Here is a 27,398-nt window from a genome sequence, read left to right on the forward strand (position 1 = left end):
AAATCTATTCGGGGACTCCCTCAGAGTGTATGTTTTGTTTGATTTAGTCTCTTGAAAATTTTAGAGTGATGACAATGGAGCTGTTTGACATTTAATTAATCAACTGAAATATTGATCTTAGGGTTTTCCCCTTTCTTTTTAAAAACTTTGATTATTCTGCACAACAAGAATACACAAGGCTTTGGCATCGATCGTGTGCACCATTAAAGGATGGCAATGGATTGTCACATTTTGGTATATGACCAAGTGAAACTTTCCTGATTTAAGGTCATAGAGCGATGCCAAGGGTCTGTCGATCCCATTGAAACTCAATGACATGGGTTGATCCTGAAATAATTCATATAGCGAAGGCTACCCTTGGATTCGAAAGGAATCCTAAGGAGTTTTGCATGAGCAACTAACATCAGGTGTACCCTACTATCACAATTGTCTTTGGGCATTTTCCATGAGCTCCTGGTCGGATGAGTTTTCTTCTCAAATGTGCAAGTGCGAAACCTCGAGGACTCTTTTTTTTTTTGTTTTGTTTTAGATATATATTTAACAATCACAAGCGTGTGTGGGTTTCATTCTAGAATCCCAACTTAAAAGCAAAATTAGTCATTCCTTGATCCACATTGGCTTTACTAGGCTTGTAATGTGGTCAGGGGTAAGAGGGCTGTGAAAAAAAGGACTAGAGAGGCTCAAAGAGTGTTTAAGGTTTATATTGAGTAAGAACCTTGAGAGTCTTGCTTGTACTTTTTTTCCTTTCAACTCTTGGGTCCGGCTCTACTCCTTTTGTCTTATACATTAATCCTTCATTACACTTTTGTGCCTTTCTTGTAAAATCTGGAGATCTTTGTCTCTCTTTTTTTACTCGCCTTTGGCAGATTTTACTTTCTTTTTTTCTTTCATTGTTGCCCAACTTTATGCATGTGTTGTTTGCATTACTCTTCCCATCGGTTTAGCGGTGGTTCCTACTCAGGGTTTCTATTTTGCTTTTGCTGTTTTTTTTTGTTTTTTGTTTTTAGAAAACAAATATGCTTTGGCTCAAAGGGGGTAGCAAAGGATAAACTAGTGTTTGGGATGTTGAAACATGGCCATGTGTCATTTCAAATCTTGACTTAGATCCTTTGGTAGTTTGGATTTTGGGACAAAACCTTAATAATAGGCCCCTGATTGTTTTTTTTTAATTTTTTTTAATTTTTTATTAACCCCAATTTTGCCTAGACCACCCTTTCGGGTTTTCGACCTACCGGATAAGAACTTCTGATTTTCCCCTAGGTTCGCTTGAGGCTCATGCATGGTGCCTCTCATTGCCCCAGTGTAGGGCTCTAAGGTATTTATTGTTGTCTTTTGTCACCATCTTGTAGCAAGGAAAAATGAAAGAAACTGTGTAGATTCTTGAAAATGAATTTTTAAGGACGAGAAACATTTAAAGGATTTTCAATTGACAGATTAAGTTGAATGACTCCTGTTCTTGATAACTGACTTTTCTCTCAAAATGACAACTTTTAGGAATGATAAAATGAGGTCACATGAATGTTTGTACTTTTCATTTGAAACACATTCAATCAAATGTTTTTTTTTTAACTTTTTACTTTTACTCGTCGTTTACGGCAGCCTCACCAAATGTGTAGAACGAGCAATTTATGATTGAATAGACTTGGAAGTCAAACTCAGGAGCATAGGTCGCCTGGGAAAACAAACCATCGGCTTACATTCACATTCCAGTGAAAGTTAAATAAGCAAAGATGTAATTGAGACATCAAATTTATCCATATTATTAGCATTGTGACTGTTGTTTACAACAATGGCATAAACTTGAAAATCCTAATGATTCATTGGAGACATCTAACAACAACCTTCAAATTGCCCCATGCATAGTGCCACTTGACAACATTAGAATTCACAAGCAATTGCCCTCTTTGAATTTTAGCCAGCCCACATCAATTAGACTTTGCACCTTATGTTTCAGGGTCCTACAATGCTCAATGGAATGCCCTGAGCACATGTCACGTTGGGGTTGTATCGTCTGGGAAACGAAGGTTGAGGAGTCTATGTTGGGCTTATGACTGCCATTGCATTATTGAGCAAATAGGGGAGTAAGTTCGCATATGGCATTGGAATTGGGGTGAATTCTGCCGGCTTATTTTCTGGAAAATTCCTTCCTTGGTTGGTGTTTTGATTTGTGTTAAGGGTAGTGTTTGGTATCGGATGTGCGGCAGGCAGGCTTTGTGGCTGATTTAGGGGTGACCTTTGCGGATGATTGAGTGTTCTCGACTGATAGGGTGATGGGTAATGAGAAGGGATGATATTGACTGAGTATTGATATTGTTGAGCTGGTGGAAAATTTGGCCATGTAGGAACGACAGTCACAACATAGGTTCCTCCCTCCTTCTTATTCTCTCCATTTTCCTCAGGCTCCTCATTCATCAAAGTAGGATAATCAATTTTTTATCTTCTCAGACCCACTTCCATCCTTTCGCAGGCGAAAACTAAATCAGCAAAGCTTGAAGGTGTGTAACCCACCATCTTCTCATAGTAGAACACCGATAATGCGTCCACTATCATTGTTATCATTTCCCTTTCCATCATTGGGGGCGCTACTTGAGATGCCAAGTCCCTCCACCTCTGGGCGTATTCCTTGAATGAATCATGCTTCTTCTTGCACATGTTTTGTAGTTGCATTCTATCTAGAGCCATGTCAGAGTTGTATTGATACTGCTTGATGAAGGAAACCATTAGGTCTTTCCAAGAATTGACTCGGGAAGGTTAGAGATTAGTGTACCAGGTAACGGTTGCCCCAGTAAGACTTTCCTAGAAGAAATGCATCAAAAATTTCTCATCTTTCGCGTACACCCCCATCTTCCAACAGTACATCTTCAGGTGGTTCTTGGGGCAAGTAGCCCCCTTGAACTTATCGAAATTTGGCATCTTGAACTTTGGAGGGATGACGATGTTAGGCACTAGGCACAACTCTGCCATGTCAGCAAAAGCATGATCTCCGCCTCCTTTTTCACCATGGCAAGAGGAACTCTTCCCACTGCAAAAAGCAAGGGTTGTGGTTGTGGGTGGTACTGAGGGTCCCCCGAGGTGTTAGGTTGGGGTATGCCACCAAATGCTTGCCCCTCAGTGGCATGTCTTGGGTAAGTCTCGCAGTCGGCCAGAGCATGGTCCCAGGGTGCTTCATGTGTCCCCCACATGGGTTAAGAGACAAGTGCATGATCAGATTGGGGTTGTTGGCTCTCAATGAGTATGGGATTGGAGTTATTGACATTCTCATCGGGAGCGTGTGCAACATCGGGTGGTACATAGTTGGGAGGCAAACCATATGGTGGGAAAGAGTTCTTGCTTTGCACAACATGGGGACCGCCTGTACTTCCCAATGCTTCTCCTCCCTAACCTACCACGTCGGGGACTGGACAAATTATTTGATTTACGTCAGACGAATGAGTTAGATCCACCTCAGCAGTGGCGCTGGTAGTGGCAACTACAACTGCATTGACCTCCATTATCTTCTTCATGCTCAACACGACCTCCATCATGGCAGCCATTTGGTCTTTCATGGTCTCCATGCCAGCCTTCATTTGTTCTTGCACCTCCTCTATTTCACTCATTACTCTAGCTCTGATGCGCGTTAGGTAAGGGCACCGTAAAGCACATTCTTTCCTTTTGATTACAATGATTAAAGTTCTAATTTCAAGGAAAGAATGCAATGAGCAATGCCACCATTGTGAAAAGAAAAATAAGCATGGATGTGTGTGAATGATGCATTATCGAAGTATTGCAAATTTTGCACAGGACATTCAGTAGGACATAGGGTTGAATCAATTCAGATTTTCATTAAAACAACATTGTTCGTCACATATTGTCAAAGTGAAACTGGAAATAAAACTTGGACGTCATCAATATTTAATTTTTTGTAAATTATTTAGCTTGATCATGTGTTGGGAGTAGACAAAGTGTAACTCGATCCATCTTCTGCCTTAACTTTTGCAAGCTGGTTACTTCCATACTTGACCTTAACTTGATGAACCTTGTCTTAAAACATGTGCTTGGTTCAACCCCCACAATCCAAGGAATATCAATTTTGATTGCCAATACTTTGACAACATATCATAGAGATGAATGACTAGGGCATACTTATGCTATGCATGACAAATGTAATTATGGGATTGACATGAGATGCCCGAAGAACCATCATTTGCTATTTAACCACGCATTAGGTACCATGTTCACATGATTTTCAATTTTTTTTTAGAGAAATGAGTGTATAATCCCAACATGGTTGGTTTATAGCCATCATCATGGTACCCAACACATGTAACTAAGAATATGGTGTAAACTTTCATGATTCTTGTGACTTTCTTTTGTTCTTTTTTTTTCTTTTTGTTTGTTTTTTTTTTTTTGCAGAGGAAAATGCAAGGATCATTCATGAGTGAACATGACATGTGAATGATGGAAATAGAATATATGCAGTTGGCATAACAAAAGCATGCTAAATGAAGATGCATGATAATGGAATGACTCATGCAAAAGCAATGCATGACTATGATAAATGATGAATGCATGAATATGTCCATTACGATGCCATAAAGAGATGCATGATGCAATCAAGGAACATGCCAGAGTGAGTTTGCTATGTGCCCCTCTAATTCAGGAACCTAATGGAAAGGATCCAAAAGTCCACTTTTAGTGATAATTCCCAAGGGCAGTTTCATGTAACTTTACTGGCTTCTAGAGATATCATCCTTTTAGGTAATACATTTTGGAAATAGGGACTATAAGCGACAATGCATCACCAAAAGAGGAAAACTCTAGATGAGGCTTCACTGTTATCAAGCGAGTCGGAGACCCAACATGACCATAGATCGACCTTCACTCCTTATGGCTCACATAGACTCGGGTATAGGGCCTAATATCTCAACGTGTGTGCAAGGTGTAGGTGCCATGTGTGCGTAGAAAAAATATTTCTAACTATGAATGTAATTGATAGACAAACACACACCAAACACAACAAGATAGCAAAGGTTCTATACAAAAATGGACAAAACAAAGGATAAAAGGGAAAAGGGACATAAAAAGAAGAAGTCAAGATAAAAAAACATTGCACACTGATTGAATGGCCTAACTCTCTAATAAGTCCCCAGTGGAGTCGCCAACTGTCGCAACCTACCCTTCGGCGGGAGGGCGAAAAGGCCAAAATGGATTGGCCAAAGAGTTTGTTGTTCACGGTCGGCAAGTGTACCGGATCGCACAAGTAGTATAAAACTGTAAGAACCGAGTATCGAACTCTCGGGGAACTTGTGATGTCTGGCAAGCTATTTCGCTAAATAGGTGTCTGGTATGAAAAGATGATTATGGTTATGAACAGGTATGTAAACTATCTATGCAAAAAGAAAGAAAATCACGCAAGAGAAATGTTGTGTAAAAACAAGTAGAGAACGCGTTGGTCTTCCTAATAGGTTCCTGATGCTAAAACAGATGTTCTCTATCTAACAATGCTCATGTATTCCTTTGTTGTCTCCTGAACTGCTAGACCCCGATTCCTCATGATAGCCTAGCCTAATCCTAATCAAGCCTCGTCCGCTGATTCCTCTTGTAAGACTAAACTCAACCAGGACCGCATTAAGACACATACATAACTAAGTTCTTGTACCCTGATTCCTCGTGATAGTACAACAACTTAGCCCCGTACTATCAAGGACTTTAGAATCAGACCATTTTCCATTGTTGAATGACCCTAACAAAGCATGCATATACTGGAATGAAAAGCAGATAGCACAGAGAACACACAAAACATCATTACATAGATAGAAATATATTTACATCAGGTACCTACAGGGAAGATCCAACGGAGGATTTAGCTTTCCATAGTCTGGAAACCTCCTTTACAACACAGAGAAGAACAAGATGAAAGATTGCAAAAATACAAGTGGTGAGGATGTCTCCTTCACCTCTAGGATCTCACAATCACTCACAAACTCATCTCAAGCTCTCAGAACAGCTTCTGCTTTGAGCTCTCGTCTCTGTAGATCTTCACAAAGCAAAATCTCTCAAAACTCTCTGGAACTTGGAACTTTCCCTCTCTAGAACTTCCTAAACATGCAAAAGCTTCAAGCCAAGGCCAGACTCGTGCATGCAGAGGCTTCTCAAGGAAAAATGCCAAACTCCTACAAAAAATCTGATTTCAAGCTTAAATAGGTGGGCTGGTCCGTGCTTGCGCGCTTAGCGCAAATCTGAATTGCTTAGCGCACATATGTGGATTTTGGCTTAGCGCGCTTCTCTCGCTTAGTGGATAAGCTGAAGCGGTGCGCTTGATGACCTGGAGCGATGCACTCAGCGAACCTGACAGCTTATCTTCTTCTGGCTTCTTCCTCGCGCTTAGCCACTGAGTGCCGCGCTTAGCGAATGCTCCTAAGCCAACAGATTGGCTTAGCGAGAAGGTGAAAACAACACTTTTTCCAATTTGCCTAATTAACCTGAAATTGAGAGAAATTGATTATTAAACACACAAAACAAAAATATAAATTATCTATTACCTATATTTAACAAAATGTACTTATAATATTACAAAACAACTATAAATTGGAGAAGTTTGATACAATATACATAAGTTTTATACACAAAAGTTAGTCGTATTCATCGACTAACAATTCCCCCAAATTTACAGTTTTGGTTGTCCTCAAGCAAAAGAGAACAACTCACTTGTCCTCAAGTGGTAAAACATGCAGTGTTTATGTACAAAGGTGTATGCATCAAAATTTATTGATTGCATGATGAGAAAGATGAAGCAATGTGTACCTATCACTTGTTTTCACAGAATACGCAGCTAGACAAAGAGGAGAAAAAGTGTGAACTATACAGTTAGATGAAGTTAATCATAAGACAGATATCAAGGAAAATAGCTCAAACCACAGTCTCATGGCTACTATTTCACTCAAGCACAAGTGTTTAAGCTATTCATTAATAACAACTAATAGGGGGTCCAATCTTTGCATTTCATCTCATGCCATCAAGTCAGGAATGTATAAACAGAATCAGAAGGACTTTCTCGGGCTTGTAGTGAGGTTTGGCTACAAAAATTCATTGGTTTTTCTAGGATTCAAAGGTTTAGAATCTAAGAGAGCACAAGTCCTAGACTTATCCCAATGATATTTTCTTGTATCATACAAGTAGCCTTCTCACTATTTTTCTTATCTTAGGTCGCTTTTGACCTTATTGAAACAGCACACTTATTCTTTTCTTCTTCCTTTTTTTATTTACATATAACTTATTTGTTGTGTGTGCTAATGCTTAACCTTTTTCTTTTCATTCTAATTGACTTTCCTCCCCCAAATTTAGAGTAAATTTCCTTGAACCATATGCTCTCCTAGAATCTAAACAAGGTATCAGGAGATAATCATTTAAGTTTAGGGTTCAATTCATGACAAAAATCATTCAGCTTATAGAAGGAGCAAAAGATACAATTATCATTCAAGGTGAGCTATTCGGTCAAAAAAGCTTGTGTATATACAAATCATGGCCTTCATCATGTTCTAAGCTATACATATCATTCTAGAATTCAGAGATTCATGCAAAGATCATTACTCATAGTTAGTCGTTCACTCACAGAGTAAGGTCACATTCTCACCAGTTTTTGGTTCAAGCTTTTTCTTTCACAATCAGTATGCCTATTGACTAACAATTCTACTGTAAGTTCACACTCTTGTTCTTTCTTTGTTCAACATGAATATTCGTTCAAATTCATGAAAAGAAACACAGATCTCATCTTAAGCATGCATTCAATTTAAAACAAGGCATACATCCATTTCACAAAATAAATAAACTACTTCACTGCCATACCAACAAAAGTTAAGTTAAACTATTCCAGATGCTTCATGATGAGAAACTACACTACTCATGCACAAAACTAATAAAAAGTAAATAATCTACTAACACCATAATTATACTAATAGATCAAAAAGCACAAAAAATAAACAAGAATTTAAAAGTCCTGTGATTGGTCCTGGGTGTCCTGTGTCTGAACCTCCTCCTCTTCCAACAAATGAAGTACAGGAGTAGCTACAGGAGAGGCGTTCGGAGACTGGACCGGGGTGGTTTAATCCTCAAGCGTGGAAAGGTCTGCTGCTTGCAGCGGAGAAGTGGTATCTGCCACTGGTGCCAGAGGCTCTGGAGTGGCTTCAAGAGACTTTTTAGAGGTGGCTGCAGCTTCCTGGGTTACAACTACCCTCCTCTTCCTGATCAAGGGCTCAGGAGTGGAAGACTCTGATGACTCATCCTCCGGCCGATGGGGTACCTGAGCGGCGGGATCTTCGTCTTCCCTGTGAAGAGGAGGCTGAGTCCCTGGCCAGGCTACCCATAAATTAAATTGCTCTACCGTCGGGATGGAGTTTGGAGGCGCTACCAGCTGTAGGCTTTGCAGTAAAATAATCTTCCCCTGATGTATGCTTCGAAATGTTGAAAATCTGCAGGAGGTAGGGTAGAAGGAGTTGTTGTCATACAAGCTGGAGGAGGAGCTGCTGATGTAGAAGCTGGATGAGGAGCTGCTGATGTGGAAGGAGCCTCAACTGGCCTTGCCCTTGGTCTTCTGGCCCCCCTAATAATAACTGTTGGATCATTCGGGTTCCAACAGTTTTTCCTTATGTAGGCCAAATTAATGACCGGGCTAAAACATTCAAAAACTAAGCTATTGGAAGCGACTCCTCTGGACCTACGTAAAGCTGTGATAAGAGCAGGGAACCCAAGTCTAGAGGAGTTAGACTAGGCCATTGATGTGATCTGTCCAGAGATGAGAGCTCCGACATTCATGTCCAGTTGAGTAACTAGGCCAAAGATTAACCTAACTCTATCCACAGTCAAATCCGAGGTGTGGGAAGTCAGAGCCAGGTTGGAGTATGAGAGAACACTCCAGACCTGAGCAAGAGTGGTTAGATCTTTTTTGAGGATCTTCCCAGGGTGACCTTCAGCATTTAAAATAAACCCTCGGCCGAGTATGCACAGAGCAGCCTCAATTTCCCTGATGTTAGTAGGCATCATGTAGTATCTTGAGTAAGCGGGTAAAGATTTACCCTCAGCAAGCACCATAGGTGTTTCTAAAAAGGCATTGAGGCTGTCTGCATCAATTCTTATCAAGTGGCCCTGTATTCTGACTTGTTTTGGTGAAGGCCCCTCAGGACTGTAGAGATTGGCGTAGAACTCCTTCACCAATGCTAGGTCAATGCTACTGTCAGCTAAATTGGTGAGGCGCTTATGGAAGTTACGCCTCTCCAATTCAGCCTTAAATTCATCCAGCTCTGTATGATATATTTCCACTTTCCTCTTAGCTAATACATGTCTTCCCAGGACATTATCAATGTATCTAGTCCAAGCCTTAAAAGAGTGGAATCTTCTTGTATCATATTGAGTGGTGGGCCTTGAAACGACACTCTTTCTTTTCCTGGAAGACATCTGCAGACAAAGGAATTAAACATTTGATCAGGACTCAATTTATTAAAAATCAAAAGAAAAAATGAAAAAAAAAACTAAAAAAGACACTTTCCGCTTAGCGGGCCTTCATAAAAGACACACACCCACTTAGCGAGACATGGGTTGCTTAGCGGGCTTCACAAAAAATGACACTGGGCTTAGCGACACAGGAGTGCCGCGTAGTGGAAAATGCTAAGTTACAGTGTCTGCAAAGTTGGCTTAGCTGGCAAGGAGCCCGCTAAGCCTAAGGTTAGCCACATGGATTTGCACTTAGCCAAGGATAAGCTGCACTTAGCGGCACTAAACTGAGCAAAAATTTCACTAATTTATGTAGGCTTAGTGAACAGGGCCGCTCAGCTCAGCAGATGCCGCAAGGAATTTCGCTTGGCGCAGGAGATCCTGGCTTAGCGCGCGGCCAATCAATCAAATTTTTTTTTACTAAGTTACCTGGGCTTAGCGAATTAGCCTCACTTAGCCACAGGTATTGTACTAGGCAGATAAGTGTTCATCCTCAAGAAATAAACTCGCTTAGCGCACAAGGCATGCTTAGCAAGTTCTCTTATCAGCACCTATGTTCAGGGAAGAACTCGCTTAGGGCAATAGGTGCGCTCAGCGAGTTCTTCAGGAAAACGCCTATATTTAACGAATATTGATGAACTCGCTTAGCGAGGTAAGTGCGCTAAGAGAATTCATTGCATTTTCCAGAAAAAAACACAGAAACAGTGGCATGTTTTCTTCCATATTTTGGGCCTCTACCTAGTGGATTAAACATGCACAGCCCTCAATACAGTTTTCAGACACAAAATGAACCTAAAGTTTTCAACTTTAAACTATTTGTAAAACAGCAAAACCCTAAAAATTTAAACCTACTCAAAAGTTGTCTATCCTAAGGTTTGATAAAATAGCAAAGAGAAAGATCAAGGAACTTACTTGTGCTGCGAATGATTGATGAGAACAAAAGGATGCAAAGCAAAAGAAACAAAAACACATAGAGAGCAGTTTGAGGGAGAGAGGGAGCAGAAAGGGTGCAAATTTTTGGAAAGTGGGTGTAACTGACGTTACACCCACTAAGAACGTTTCGTTCTTTTTGCTTAACGGTGAGGTTCACTGAGCGAGAAGGCAAGACGTTTGGTTTCTCAAATTTTCCCATTCAGCGGTCCCGTGCTTAGCCAAATTCAAAATTCAAAATTAATTTTTTTAAGCACAGAATTTGGCTTAGCGCGAAGGTGTTGTCGCTTAGCAAGATCTGCAGATCAGAAAACCTGCAACTTCCGCTAAGCCAAGCTCTAGTCCGCTTAGCTGAACTTATGCATTTTAAGTGCAGAGGAGCTGGCGCTGAGCGGTTAATAGCATCGCTTAGCGCGCATATAGCCGCAAGCGATTGAGCTCAGCGACCATGAATGGCGCTAAGCTGCATCAAATCCAGTTTAATCTACAAGATAGTCTGCTTAGCCAGCAAATTACACGCTCAGCCCCATGGCCCTCAATTCTGACCGCAATGAATTGTGCTTGGCGACACTGGGTCATGCTTAGCCAAGGTAAAGCCATCGCTCAGCGATCTGTCTGTCGCTTAGCTGAATTCAACTCGAATTGATTTTGGCTTAGCTTAACCTTGGCTAGCTTCTGGAAATAATCAACCTCAGGTGCCAGGGTTGTGCGCTAAGCGCTTGAAACTCGTGGCTTAGCGCATGAACGATTATGCGCTTAGCGAAAGGACTAATTTTCAAAAAGATTTTATAAGTTTTAAACTTAGTCCTTTCCCAAGAAATTGAAACCCTTAATTTTACCATTCAAAAAGAGGTTTATATTCTCCAATGTTCAGATTATACAACAAGTTCCCAATGATCCAATGCATGAAAAACCAAAAATAACACAAATTGAAACTGGGTTGCCTCCCAGGGAGCGCTTCTTTAATGTCATTAGCTTTACACTTTTACCTCACTGGGCGATCTTACGTTTTGGTTCTCGCCTTCAGAACCTCTTGACCTTCTCCCATTACCCGCAAGCAAACATTGTGTTCTGGAGTAGGCTTGTCTTCAACAAACAAGTCAAAATCAATTTTCTGGTCTTCAAAACCTAACTCCAGCTTCCTCTTCCCCATGTCAACTATGCAGCTTGCAGTCAACATGAACGACCTCCCCAAGATTATAGGGATGTCAGTATCTTCAGAGATATCCATGACCACAAAGTCTGCTGGGATGATAAAATGCTTGACCCTGACCAATACATCTTCAATTACTCCGTAGGGCCTGGTAATGGAGCGGTAAGCTAATTGTAGAGTCATTCGAGTGGGCATAATCTCCAACTCTCCCAATCTTCTGCACATGGAGAGTGGCATCAAATTAATGCTGGCTCCCAGATCAATCAGAGCCTTTCCCACATTGACTTCTCCTATTGAACAAGGAATAGTTACACTCCCGGGATCTTTATGCTTAGGTGGAAGAATCTTTTGGATCACTACACTACAATTTCCTTCCACTATGATGTTTTCCTGATGAATGTATTTGTGCCTCCTTGTCAACATATCTTTAAAAAATTTGGAGTAGAGTGGCATTTGCTGCAAAGCTTCGCCAAAGGGCATGGTTATTTCCAGTTTCCTGAAAATATCCAAAAATCTAGCCAAATGACGATTTTTTTCTTTCTTGGAAGGTACCACAGGATATGGTACTTCCACACCTTTGTCCACAGCCTTTCCACTTCTACTCTTATATGAAATCTTATTTTTTTCTTCTTTTTCATTTTTTTCATTTTCTATTTCTTTTTCTCCTTCTTTTTCTTTTTCTTAGTTCTCTATCTCTTTATTCTGGACCATTATTTTCTTCCCTTTTTCCTGATTCTATTTACCCTTCACATCATTTTCCTTAACCTTAACACCTGTCTTTTCACCCATTTGCTCCTTGTACACCAGACTTTCTTTATCCTCAGCTTCCACAAACCTTTTACTCATAGTCATCACAACCTTGCATTCCTCCTTAGGATTATTTTCCGTATTTGCTCCAAAACTGTTGGATGACTTGTCAGCTATCTGCTTGGCCAGTTGTCCCACCTGGACATCAAGGTTCTTTAGTGCTGACTCAGTACTCTTATGATTTGACATCGTTACCTGCATAAACTGAGTCAAGGTCTCTTCCAACTTAGTCATCCTCTGAAAGATGTTAGGCCCTTGTTGAATTGGCCTGTTTAAGGATCCACCCTGGTCTTTATTGAACTGGTTGTCAGGGTGTGTCATCCACTGTCCTTGCTGATTATAAAGACCTTGTTGGAAGCCTGAAAATCCTCCTTGATTATACCTTTGCCTCTGCTGATTCCCTATGAAATGAAATTCTTGAGTGTTTTCTTCAGTGGTGATGCATTGGCCTGTCTCATGAGCTTCACCACAAATGGTACAACCTGTGACCTGCAAAACAAAAGAATGTGTAGGTTGTAAAATCGACAGTTTAGTTGGCAGCTTACCAAGTGTTTCCGGTAGGATCTCAAGTTGCTTAGATAGCAACTTGTTCTGTGCCAACAAAGCATCGTGTGATGTTAGCTCCAACAGTCTCTTCTTTGTGGGTTGATGGGTTCTGCCCCTCGAAATGGCATGATCACTGGCTGACATGTTCTCTATTAGCTCAGTTGCTTCTTATGGGGTTTTCAGCTTTATTTTTCCCCCAGTAGAAGCATCTAGTAATTGCTTGGTTTGTGGTCTCAGCCCATCTATGAACATATTCAGTTGGATTGGCTCAGAGAATCCATGGGTGGGAGTTCTTCTCAGTAAGTCTCTGAATCTCTCCAACGCCTCACTCAAGGATTCATCAGGGAATTGATGAAATGAAGATATTGCTGCCTTCCCTTCAGCAGTCTTAGATTCTGTGAAATACTTCTTTAGGAACTTTTCCACAACTTCTTCCCAGGTTTTAAGACTGTTACCTTTGAATGAGTGGAACCACCTCTTTGCCTCTCCTGCCAGTGAAAATGAGAAAAGACTGAGTCTGATAGCTTCATTTGGTACACCAGCAATCTTAACAGTGTTACAAATCTCAATAAATGTTGGCAAGTGTGCATAGGGATCTTTATTAGGTAATCCTTGAAATAAATTCCCTTGTATCAGAGGGATCAAAGAATGTGGGTAGGTGATGTTGTGCGCTTGCACTTCAAGACGTGCAATGCTAGTGAAAAATTGTGGTACCGAGCTACTTGAATAGTCCTCAAGGGTAGTCCTCTGGTCGTGCTCATCTGCCATGGTAGCAGTTTCACACAATTGATTAGTGGATTCCCTTGATGATGGTGAATTAGGTGATGATGAATCAGAAAAATGGGTCTCTTCCTCAAGAATGGATGCAACTGTTCTGTCTTGCAATAGTTTCCTTCTCCTCTTAGCCCTATTCCTTCTCAGTGTAGCTTCAATTTCTAAGTCCAAAGGAACTAAAGTTCCTGTGGGAGATCTATGCATAAACAGTACTAACAGAACAGCGGTTATCCAGTTCAATAAGAGAAGACAAATATAAATTAAAGAACAAATATTCACAGAAACAATCAAAGAATAGAAACGTAAGAATGAGCTAACTTTCCAAATAAAAAGAAGCTCCCCGGCAACGGCACCAAAAACTTGTTCGCGGTCGGCAAGTGTTCTGGATCGCATAAGTAGTATAAAACAGTAAGAACCGAGTATCGAACTCTCGGGGAACTTGTGTTATCTGGCAAGCTATTTCGGTAAATAGGTGTCTAGTATGAAAAGATGATTGTGGTTATGAACAAGTATGTAAACTATCTATGCAAAAAGAAAGAAAATCATGCAAGAGAAATGTTGTGTAAAAACAAGTAGAGAACGTGTTGGTCTTCCTAATAGGTTCCTGATGCTAAAATGAATGTTCTCTATCTAACAAAACTCATGTATTCCTATGTTGTCTCCTGGACTGCTAGACCCCGATTCCTCATGATAGCCTAGCCAAATCCTGGTCAAGCCTCGTCCGCAGATTCCTCTTGTAAGACTAAACTCAAGAAGGACTGCATTAAGACACACATACATAACTAAGTTCTTGTACCCCGATTCCTCGTGATAGTACAACAACTTAGCCCCATACTATCAAGGACTTTAGAATCAGACCAGTTTCCATTGTTGAATGACCCTAACAAAGCATGCATCTACGTGATCAAGGTAAAGGAATACTGGAATGAAAAGCAAATAGAACATAGAACACACAAAACATCATTACATAGATAGAAATATATTTACATCAGGTATCTACAGGGAAGATCCAACAGAGGATTTAGCTTTCCATAGTTCGAAAACCTCCTTTACAACACAGAGAAGAACAGGATGAAAGATTTCAAAAATACAAGTGGTGAGGATGTCTCCTTCACCTCTAGGATCTCACAATCACTCACAAACTCATATCAAGCTCTCAGAACGGCTTCCGCTTTGAGCTCTCGTCTCTGCAGATCTTCACACAGCAAAATCTCCTAGAACTCTCTAGAACTTGGACCTTTCTCTCTCTAGAACTTCCTAAACATGCAAAAGCTTCAAGCCAAGGCCAGACTCTCGTGCATGCAGAGGCTTCTCAAGGAAAAATGCCAAACTGCTACAAAAAATCTGATTTCAACCTTAAATAGGTGGGTTGGTCCGTGCTCGCACGCTTAGCGCAAATCTGAATTGCTTAGCACGCATAAGTGGATTTTGGCTTAGCGCGCTTCTCTCGCTTAGTGGATGAGCTGAAGCGGTGCGCTTGATGACCTGGAGCGGTGCGCTCAGCGAACCTGACAACTCATCTTCTTTTGGCTTCTTCCTCGCGCTTATCCACTGAGTGTCGCGATTAGCAAATGCTCGCTAAGCCAACAGATTGGCTTAGCGAGAAGGTGAAAACAACACTTTTGCCAATTTGCCTAATTAACCTGAAAATGATAGAAATTGATTATTAAACACACAACACAAAAGTATAAATTATCTATTACCTATATTTAACAGAAAGTACTTATAATATTAGAAAACAACTATAAATTGTAGAAGTTTGATACAATGTACACAAGTTTTATACATAAAAGTTAGTCGTATTCATCGACTAACATTTGTCTCCAAGAAAGAAAACGCGTGAAGTCGCCACCAATGTTTATTCGAGGAAAACGTTAGAAAAATAAAAAAGATGAAGGTCTGTGGATTTTGAAAATGAGGGTTCTGGAGTTGTTTACGCACGAGGAAGGTATTAGCACCCCACGTGGCCGTCACAAGGGAGGCAACCTTTGATCGAGTGTGGAAAACATGACTTCAAAATTATGTATTTTCCCTTTTTATGTTTATTATTTTTTTGTGGTCGACCCTTGTTCCTATGTATCCTCGGGTGTGATGAGGAATTCATACCTACGTAGTTCGTTAAGTCTAAAAGTTTGTGTTACATTGATTTTATGTTTTTTGAAAGATTGATTTTAATTGCGAACAAAAGTCGTTTAAGGCGTTGGACCTTGAAACAATGTTTTAAATTTTGAAAAGCAGAGAGAGTTGTTAAGGCGTGTGACCTTTAGACAATCTTCTCAAGTTTGAAAAGTGAAGAGAATCATTAAGGCATTGGACCTTGAAACGATGTCAACTGATTTTAATGAAGAGAAAATCAGTTATATGTTGATTTCATCTTGGTTTTATTCATTAACTTTCAATCTCTTTAAAATGATGATTTACGGCATTAACGATCGGTTGAAACTTACTTTACAAGAAGAAAAGTGATTACCGATGATAGAAGAAGGAGATGAAGATGCACAAAAAAAGAAAAAGTACCCCTAAGGGTGCATAGATCACATTCAAATCCTTAAAACAAAAACTAACCGGATAACGAACAAAGAACAAACGAAGAATGATGTTAAAGTCGATTATGGTCGCAATTCGGTAGTGCCTCAGCCTCGTTTTCTCTTCTTTCTTCTTCTTCTCTCTAATTTTTGTCCATTTCTCTCAATGTTGGACCTTGGAATTCATCACTCAGCCCCCCTCACGCCTATTTATAGCAAAAGATGGCATTTAGGGTCATGCGAGTCGTTGCTTCAACCTGAAGTAACCTTGCTCGCCCAGGCGAGCCGGTTACTTCACCATGAAGCTATTTGGTGGCCCAGGCAAGCCAGAGGCTAGCCTGAGCGAGCCAGTTTTCAGAAAAAAGCTAAAAATGACCCATTTGCTCCTGTCTTTCGGTGTTTTTCGTATTCTTGATCAAAACATTGAATGATCATTTGTTTTGCACTGTAACTGGCATTCAACATCATAAGTCGACTGACAAGAATCAAAAGACATCAAACGATAGTCCCCAAACAAAATTAGGGTGTGACAAAAGACTACGATGTCTTTAGTCATTTATGCTTCCAAATACTACAACATCTTCAATCATTTATGCTTTCAAAGACTATGATGTCTTCAATCATTTATGCTTCCAAAAACTATAATGTCTTCATTTATTTATGCTTTCAAAGACTACAATGTCTTCAGTCATTTATGCTTCCAAAGACTACAATGTCTTCAATTATTTACACTTCTAAAAACTACAATGTCTTCAGTCATTTGACTACAATGTCTTCAGTCATTTGACTACAATGTCTTCAGTCATTTACGCTTCCAAAGACTACAATGTCTTCAGTCATTTGACTTCAATGTCTTCAGTCATTTACGCTTTCAGAGACTACAATATCTTCAGTCATTTACGCTTTCAAACATTACAATGTCTTCAGTTAGTTATGCTTTCAAAGACTACAATGTTTTCAGTCTTTTACGCTTTCAAAGACTATAATGTCTTCAGTCATTTATGCTTTCAAAGACTACAATGTCTTAAGTTATTTATGCTTTCAAAGACTATAATGTCTTCAGTCATTTACACTTTCAAAGACTACAACGTCTTCAGTCTTTTTACATTTTCAAAGACTTTGATGTCTTCAGTCTTTTACTTTCCAAAGACTTCGATGTCTTCAGTCTTTTACTTTTCAAAAACTTTAATGTCTTTAGTCGTTTACTTTTCAAAGACTTCAATGTCTTTAGTGTTTTACTTTTGAAAGAATTCAATGTCTTTAGTCTTTTACATTTCAAAGACTTCAATGTCTTCTGTCTTTTTACATTTTCAAAGACTTCAATGCCTTCAATCTTTTACATTTACAAGACTTCAATGTCTTCTGTCTTTTACATTTTTACGAGACTGCAATGTCTTTAGTCTTTCACACTTCCAAAGAATTCAATGTCTTCTGTCTTTTACATTTCAAAGACTTCAATGTCTTATGCCTTTTACATTTCAAAGACTTTGAATGTCTTCTGGCTTATACATTTCAAAGACTTTAATGTCTCCTGTATTTTAAATTTCAAAGAATTCAATGCCTTCTGTCTTTTACATTTCAAAGACTTCAATGTCTTCTATCTTTTACATTTCAAAGAATTCAATGTCTTCTATCTTTTACATTTCAGAGACTTCAATATCTTCTGTCTTTTACATTTCATAGACTTCAATGTCTTCTGTCTTTTAAATTTTTAGAGACTTCAATGTCTTCTGTCTTTTAAATTTTTAGAGACTTCAATGTCTTCTGTCTTTTACATTTCAAAGACTTTAATGTCTTCAGTCTTTTACATTTACAAGACTTCAATGTCTTCTGTCTTTTACATTTCAAAGACTTCAATGTCTCTAGTCTTTTTACATTTTCAAAGACTTTAACATCTTCTATCTTTTACATTTCAAAGACTTCAATGTCTTCAGTCTTTTACATTTACAAGACTTCAATTTCTTCAATTTTATACATTTACAAGACTTTAATGTCTTTAGTCTTTTACATTTACAAGACTTCAATGTCTTCATTCTTTTACATTTACAAGACTTCAATGTCTCTAGTCTTTTACATTTCAAAGACTTCAATGTCTTTAGTCTTTTACATTTTTAAAAACTTCAATGTCTTCAGTCTTTTACATTTCCAAATATTTCAATGTTTCTAATTTTGTTTTACGAGACTACGACGTGTTTTGCTTGATGCTTTCGATACTTCCATGTCAATGTCTTTTTTTTTTTAGGTTTCGCTTCCTTGGTTTTCTCTGGCATCCAGTCAAATAGGAAGATCACTCAAATGAAATTAGTGTCCTTATCTTTACTTACCTTTTCATTTTCAATAAAAGATAAGTAAAGAGGGTCAACTGTCAGACCTTAATTTCATCCAAGGACTATCGTTCAATGATATTTTGATTCTTGCTAGTCGAATTATGGTGTTTTACGCTAGTTATAGCGTGAAACAAGGAATCACTCAGTGTTTTGATCAAGAAAACAAAAGGATACCAAGGAAGGGGGCAAAGGGGTCTTTTTTGGATTTTTCTAGACCCTAGCTCACTCAGGCTAGCATTTGGCTTGCCTGGGCCATGAAATAGCTTCATGCCTAAGTAACCAGCTCACCTGGGCGAGGTTCAATTGCCCCAAAATGGCTTTTTCCCTATAAATAGCCATGATGGGAGGGTTTAAGGGGTTCGAAGGTTTAGGAGTTGAGAGAATTGAGAGAAGAGAGAAAGAAGAAGAAATGAAATTGAGGCGTTACTAAATCGTGATCGTGATTATTCCCAATATCGTTTTCTTGTTTTGTGTTCCTCGTGAAATAGTCGGTTAGTTTTGTTTTTAAGGATTGAATGTGATCTATGTACCCTTAGGGGTCCTCTTTGTTATTATGTGCATATTCATCTTCTCCATCTATCATCTGTAATCTCTTTTTGTTTTGTAAAGTTTAATCTTAACCGATCACTAGTATCGTAAAGTTGTCTTTAAAGAGATTGAAAGCTAATAAACAAAACCAAAATAAAACCAACTCATAACTGAACTTCTCTCCATCAAAAAGTCACTTGAGATCATTTCAAGGTCCAATGCCTTAACGACCTTTTTGTTTGTAATCAAAATGAATCTTTCAAAAGCATAAAACCAGCTCAACACACAAACTTTCTCACTTTAAAGAACTACATAGGTCTGAATTCCTTATCGAACTTGAGGATACGTAGGAGCAAGGGCAACCACCTCGTCGACCCCAAAAAGTAAAAAAAATATAAGAAAAAATAAATAATTTTAAAGTCACGTTGCGCACATTCGATTAAAGGCTATCATCCCTTGTGACAGGCGCGTGGGGTGCTAATACCTTCCCCATGCGTAAACAACTCCCGAACCCTTATTTTCAAAATTCGCAGACTACTTTTTGGGTTTTTTCTAATGTTTTCATTAAATAAACGTTGTTGACAACTCCCACACATTTTCTTTTTGGAAGATGCCCTTTATACTTTTTCGCTCGTGTGCCCGTCGTAAGGTAGGCTGTGATAGGGGGTTAGGTGGGTCCTTAGATTTGTGTGGATTTGCAATAAGGAGGAGAATGTGACCTCGACATTTGTGGGACGAAGTCTACTTTTCATCATAGTTATAACACAGACCTTTCTCACGGCGGAGGGCAATTTTGTCTAGAGTATGGTGAATGAAAGGCTGACGAGGATTGGAAGTGGTGGTTGTGCAGGGCTATACGTATTTGCGGGTTTATAACTCTGGCAATGATCAAGGAGTTTATCCTCCTGCAATTTAGCAAATGTCGTGGCTTATGGTAAAGATATTGGTTATATGGCTTAGACTTCACGGATAATTTTTGAAGAGAGGCCAGAAATGGAGCACCTAAGGAGGAAAAGTGTTTCAATAGTGCACCCTTAGGATCGTCGTAGTGCGTTAGAGCAAATCGTGATTCCAACGCCTAAAGAAATCCAGGCCACGAGGTGATAAAGCCGTTCCGATATGACCATTGAAACCAATTGAGGGAAGGACCATCCATGTAGAACAGCATGACGATAATGCACTCCTACTCGGGTGTTCCCTGGTACTCAAAGAATTGGGAGATCTTAAAGATCCATCCCAAGTGATGTAAGCTCCATTGGAGCTTGTAGGCCTAGGATCTTCTTCATCAATGGATTCCTTTGCTTCTTGGAAGATGAATGGCAGCGAAATGGAGAAGGAGGAGAGAGAGGAGATGCCACTTCAAGGAGAAGATGAGTCTAGAAGAAGCTCACCACCATAGGAGGCCATGGATAAGAGCTTGGAGGAAGAAGAAGATGAATGAAGGGAGAGGAAGAGAAGAGCACGAAATTTTGTACTCTAAAAGAGCTCTGAAATCTGAAGTTTAATTTTCAAATGATCAAAGTTGCAAAAGTGCACACACATAGCCTCTATTTATAGCCTAAGTGTCACACAAAATTGGAGGGAAGTTTGAATTTCTATTCAAATTTCACTTGAATTTGAAATTGAATTTGTGGAGCCAAAATTTCACTAATTATGATTAGTGAATTTCAGATATGGTTCAGCCCACTAGTCCAAGATCAAGTCCAAGATTCTCCACTAAGTGTGCTTCGGTGTCATGAAGCATGTAAAGCATGAAGGACATGCACAAAGTGTGACTAAATGATGTGGCAATGAGGTGTAGCAAGCAAATGCTCACCTCCCCCTCTAAAATTTAATTGGATTGGAATTTTCCCAATTCAATTAAATTTATTTCCCAACACACATCAAATATTCACTTAATGCATGTGAAATTACAAAACTACCCTTAATACAAAAACTAGTCTAGGTGCCCTAAAATACAAGGGCTGAAAAATCCTATATTTCTATGGTACCCTACCTACATTATGGAGCCCTAAATACAAGGACAAAAAATAATGAAATCCTAATCTAATGTGTACAAAGATAAGTGGACTCATACTTAGTCCATGGGTCCGAAATCTACCCTAAGGCTCATGAGAACCCTAGGGCCTTCTCTTGCATCTTTGGCCCAATCTACTTGGATTCTTCTATCCAATGCCCTTGCGGGGTAGGATTGCATCACCAAGGGGTCGTGGCCATCAAACCTTAGAACTTCGAGTTTGATGTGAGGACGTGGGGAAGGAAGGGGCAGAGTTGGGGTCATGGAAACAATGGTGAGGTGGTTGAGGTAGTCCAGGAAGGTCTTAACCTTAGAGGCGAGGTTAGAGTGTTTGGAGGGAAGGGATTCGTGGTGAATGGTTAAGTGAGATAAAGCCATGGCAAGTCAGACCAAGATAATAGGAGCATAGGGAAAGAATAAGGAGTAAGGGACCTTGAATTCGAGGGCAAGGGACCTCCTTCTATGCTAAAGGTAATTTCTGAAATTCATATTTTGCTTTTATTCCTTTCTATGTTCTATTTATATAAGCTTTGGTGCTAATCATACTCACAATTCACTAAGGCAACTAACAGAATTCCACTACTAACAGAATTATCAATCCACTAACGCCACTCATAATTACTAATAATCTTTGGCATTTTGCTAAATAGAAAACATTGCTAATATCCACGACTGTTACACGTAATCTTCAAGGTAGGCTGGTCGAGTTGCACTTCTCTTAGGCCTACTGTCTTGGGCCTCTATTGCATTTGTAGTCTCTGATATGCTTGGGTTCTAGTTGCAATCAATCAACCTATGAAACATTTTAGCATCACCAACACCATCAATTGTCATGCTGCCACTTTGGTTGAGATATTTATATTCACGATATAGGAGAAAATATTTTCATGCTCAATTAAATTGATGAAGAAATCACAATGTGAAGCTAACATATCACTTCATATGCATAAATTGGGGTCGATAAATTTCCGTATAAAATCTAGTGTTCATTTAAGATTTGTAACTAATATTATAGGGAAGGGGAGATCTTTATAGATGACAACACTGGGATCAGATGTGTACAATGGAATATCTCAAAAATGGTCATTTTGATCTCAAAGATGCACAGAGGTGTACAAGTATGCAAACTAATAGATAGGCTATGTAGAAAATGCACCTTTAAAATTAGATGAAGATCCAACACAAAGTTGATAAAATATGTGATATGACCTCTCGCCCAAGGCAAGTTGAACAACTCTTGACTGTCCAAGAGACAAGATGATTTTAGAAGTGAAGAATAATAAATATTTCAGTTTCACACTTTTGTTCAAAAAGAGCATCTCAAGTTACCTTTTCTAACAGAACTCTTCAATTTAGCATATGGGAATTGGCATATGAGAAACACAAATCATAAGAATAAGCTTGGTTAGTAAATTGAAAAAACAAAAAAAAATATCAGAAAAGAGGTAATTTTATTAACATATTTAATTCAAACAATCTTAGAAGTTTGAATTTTTGCCCCATAAATTTTCCCCATTGTACTGAAATGAATTTCAAGCAACTTCCCCTACACCCAATTAAAAATGAATATCAACTAAATTGCTCAGCCATTAGATAGCATCCACACATCTTATAGAAATCTTATAGAACGAAGAAAAGGTGGAGTAGGTTCCTTCCACTACATTGAAAAGAAATGCAAATTCACAAATCTGCTAGAGTTGTCATTTCTAGATGTTTTTGCATTCCTAAAAGCTTCTGGTTTAAAGTGTCTGAAGAACTTTATTTTCTATTCCATAACATCCACCACCGAGAGCAATTAAGTATTGCATAGAAATTTTTGTTGTCTCTGGTTTCCCAGATCCACTCTTGCCACTATAAAAAAATTTGAGTTTAGGAACATGTATTAAGAGGCGTGCATGAAACAAATCATCTAATGTGCTGAGTGTTAACCTTATGATAATGAACTGATTTGCTTCATCTAAAATGTACAGCATGCAAACAAAAAAGCTTTGTATCACACAATTGCATTATAAAAGTTTCAAGGAGGAGAAAGAAAAAGCGAATTCCTTTTACCTCTAATGTATTTCCTCAAATAAACTTTATTGCACAAACTATAAAATCCTGATTGTAAATAGTAGAAAACAGGAAATTAGAAAAAGCCTTTATCATTGGTGATTTTTTGGCAAAAAACTAATCATGGAAAAAGACCTCTCCATTATCGGCTATAATTAAAATATTAATCAAAGTGCTTGCTTATGAAAATTAAGATGTAAAGTACAAGGCTTTAAACTTGGTGTACTAAAATTAATTTGGACAGAAAATTAAAGATAAAATGTACCACCAATAGTTTTGAGTTGAAAGGTATGGAATGATTTTTCCTTTAAATGGTAAGTACTAGAGCACTTTATAATCTACCTGGAAGAACTAATTCCATACGCTGGACTTCCCAAGACTCAAAGGATGCTCCCAAAAGTGATTTCGGATATAGATAGCAATGCCCTTGCACAGTTGGCATCATCAGTATCACAATTTGTCGAGTTGAACATCTTCCTTGTGATTTCTGGCTACCTAGCCACACAAAAATTCCACAAAAATTCCACTTGTACACACATACACCCTATCTTTCCACGTTGGCACACATGCACCCTATCATTGTCAGTTTGTGACAGAAAGAACCAAGTAAACTACAAATAAATTCAAATAATTAATGTGATGACACATTCCTTAGAATTATCTCTCTTCTACAAACCATAGTTTGTCACAAGAATGAACATGATAATGTGCAAAGAAATGTTACTTCATTCTAAAGCTCTAGCTCAACCCCTGACAGTTTTCAGTTATTTCTCATACAATCTTATGACAATTAATGCATCTTTACAACTTCACCCCCCTTCCAAACAAAACAAAAGTTTAACAAAATTAATGAGATGATGACACTAAGGCATCAAAGCTCCCTAAGAAACTAACTTACAAGATTCATGAAAATCTTCTCTTTGAATTGTTTGTGCTATGACCGCTTCTTGACTAATTTAGCTGACCAAAGCCCTCGATCTGGTGGAAGATATCCAAGCAATAGCTACAAGTATCAAAAAGCATAAATTGCAACAACATTCCATGATTTCATTTCCATTGTTTCATCAATAAAGGAAAACAATCTTGACTAACCAATAACAACCAAACCATATCCTTACTTAGACTTATGAACACACGACCTGCTTGGTTGGAATGGAATAGGAATAAGCCATTCACATATTTGGAATGCACATCCCTAGTGCATAAATCCCTACTCCATTTTTCTTAAATAAATCTAATTCACTTAAAAAAATAAAAAACAACTAAAATGTAGGAAAAAAAAGAATGAAAAAGAAACTTAACCTTCCACATAATAGAACGTATCCCAACAGCATCAGGTATACCTTAACATGCGAGGCTCTGCAACTTGCTCATATCCACCACCTTCTTTGACAACTAAACCAAACCAAATCATCACAAAATCAACACTATTACTAAACACACTAATCAACAAAACTCTAATGTCGTTTTACAAAAGTAGGTGAAGGAGGAGAGAGGGAACCTCGGCCAACAATTAAGCCTAGCGAGACACGTTGGTGCGTGGAACAAAAGCCTCGTTGTGATCTTCCCTCAGAGAATCATCGATTCTCTACGTCGACATAGGGGTTCATACCTCGATGTCAATGATGGCACGATGGTAACGAAAAGACGATGATGATGAAAGCACCATGTCGGCGAGATTCAGTAAGATGAGAGCAACAAAGGTTTAAGGGCAAGGCACAAGAGTGTTTCAGACCTAAGTGTGACAGCTTGAGTGCAACCAAACTCAACAAATTAATTTTTAAATTCAATAGGAAGAAGGTTTTCCAAAGCCGTCTTTAAACTTCTCAAATCAACAATGGTTTTCATGAAAACCATTGTCGTATTGAATGGCTTTATGATAGTTTTATCAAAAATTGTTGTTAACGTGTCCACTTATTTGAAAAATGCCACTGACCAAATTTCTACATCAATTTTGGTAGAACCGTCATTGTTATGGCATCGTAAAAAGCTTTTTGTGTAGTAGTGTGCGTACCAATAGTATATATAGTAGTATAAAAAAGTGCAATAATTATACACACAAACACAAAATATGTTAAAAGAGGAGGATCAAACTACACCAGTATAACTTAGTAACTATTACGCCATTAATAACTTCTTATAAAATGTATGTAATTTTATCAATCCAACTATTAAGTTATATTTTCATATTCTCAAGATTGTCTATGTTAAATTTTGTCAAAATTGAACATCAATAAGTATGTAATCAAATGATCAAATTTTAATATATTTTGAAAAGTTTATATTAAATTAATTTAATCTATATGAATGATGTAACAAATAATTTTGAAAATTAATACGAATTTTGATGATTTTTCTGAGAGGAAGTTTTAATCCAACAATAAATTTTAAGAAATATATCAGATATATATATAGAGAGAGAGAGCACGAATCACACAAGAATGACCCTCTTGTGTGAGAATGAAAACGGTCGTTCTCATCCGTTAGATTAAAAAGTCAAGATTAAAATATTTTAAATTCAAATTAAAGTCTTATTTAATCATAAAATCTCTATAAGATTTATCAAACAGAAAATTAAATATTTTAAATATTTGATTTTTAAAAAATATTATAGAGATTTTATGGGTAAATGAGACTTTAATTTTAATTATATATATATATATATATATATATATATATATATATATATATATATATATATATATATATGATACATTTTTAAAATCAAAAGAATTGACCTTTTTATTTAACAAATTGGTAGATTGTTAAAATTCTTAAAGATGAGTAGTTTGAGTTTTTTTTTTTTTTTCAGGAATGTAGTTTTAGTTAACAAATTGAAATTTTTTTTATGTACCAAAAAAATGGGTAGTTTTAAGTAACAAATTTTTATCTTTTTAAATTTCAATAAATAACTCATTTTAATTATTATTTTTTGTGAGATTAATTTTTTAAAAAAAATGAACAGTTTTAAATAAAAAATTAGATCATTTTTAAAATTTAAAAACGTAGCAAATTCGATTAGAAAATCACAAATTTTTAAAATTCATAAAAGTTGCAGTTTTAATTAAAATATTGGTTAGTCTTTAAAATTTTAAAGAAAAGAACAATTTTAATTACAAAAACTACTGAAATTATTAGATTTTTTAAAAATTCAAATTATTATTTTTTGTCTCCAATCTTGGCCCAGTAATGCATCCCCAATCATGGCATAAGAATTCATATTCAAGGGAGAAAAAAGCATAAGAATTCAAGTGAAATAAAATATAATAGTATACTTTGCTTAAAACACCATCAATGTAAAATGATTTTATTTGATTTTGGCAAATGAAAATTGTAAATGCAATATTCTTGTGTAGACACAGTTAATAGAAAATTGACAAGTGGTAAAATATGGAGAAAAAATATTTTTCATTTATTAGATTTAATTTGATTTCTTCTGATAAGAAAATGATATAATTAGTTTCTTTTGATAAACATGTGATCAAATAAAGATATGTTAAATAAATAAAAAATGTAATAAAGATATTTTGTTTATGCAAATAAAACAAAAATGCGTAACAAAACTAAATCAGAAATTTTTTTAATATATTTTCTACTTACTTTTATTGTATTTTGTAAATTACATTATATAAAATAGATTAGTATTTGTATATTTTAAAATCTATTTATATATTCATTTTAAAATAAATATAAAATATATTTATAAATTATTTTATATAAATATATTAATTAATTTTTAATTATTAATAATTATTAAAAATGTTCAATAAAAAATATTTTATATAATTTGTATTTGGCCACAGTTGCTATCAACTCTTGATACGAATCATTTATTATTGAACGATTTTAATATTTTTATTTTGGTGATTTTGAAAATATTATGAATATATTTTATATGTATTTTAAAATTAATATATAAATATATTTTTAAATGTATAAATACTAATCCATTTATTGTTTTTTATATAATATAAATTAGAAATATATTTATAAAATATATAAAAAATATATTAAATAGATTATTTATAATATATTATATAATTAGTATTTGTCCACAGCTGTTATCAACTCTACAAACGAATAATTTCTCGTTAAACAATTTTAATAATTTTATTAATAAAAAATAGATTTTATTAATATTATATATTTATATATTTTTATATAATATAATTTAAAATATATTTTTTAAAAATATACATTACTACATAGAAAAAATATTAATAAAATTTCTGATTTTTTAGTTTGTTATTATTTGCAAAAATAGTAAATAAAAG

General features: G+C 37.0%; 1 long non-coding RNA gene across 4 annotated transcripts; it reads right to left on the reverse strand.

Annotated features, from left to right (window-relative positions):
• Positions 1-21,147: 21,147 nt before the first annotated feature.
• Positions 21,148-24,943, reverse strand: LOC121173226 (uncharacterized). 4 transcript variants are annotated; one of them, XR_005887649.1, is made up of 6 exons: positions 24,626-24,943; positions 24,427-24,519; positions 23,467-24,127; positions 22,402-22,417; positions 22,229-22,313; positions 21,148-21,865 (listed from the first exon to the last, which is right to left on the reverse strand). It is a non-coding gene; the product is annotated as an uncharacterized lncRNA (long non-coding RNA). The 4 variants fall into 4 exon arrangements; XR_005887651.1 differs by lacking the exons at positions 24,427-24,519; positions 24,626-24,943 and adding an exon at positions 24,243-24,414 and having other exon boundaries at positions 23,467-23,697; positions 24,023-24,127; XR_005887648.1 differs by lacking the exons at positions 24,427-24,519; positions 24,626-24,943 and adding an exon at positions 24,243-24,414.
• Positions 24,944-27,398: the final 2,455 nt, after the last annotated feature.

This window comes from Glycine max, chromosome 2 (assembly GCF_000004515.6).
Source record: "Glycine max cultivar Williams 82 chromosome 2, Glycine_max_v4.0, whole genome shotgun sequence".
NCBI lineage: Eukaryota > Viridiplantae > Streptophyta > Magnoliopsida > Fabales > Fabaceae > Glycine > Glycine max.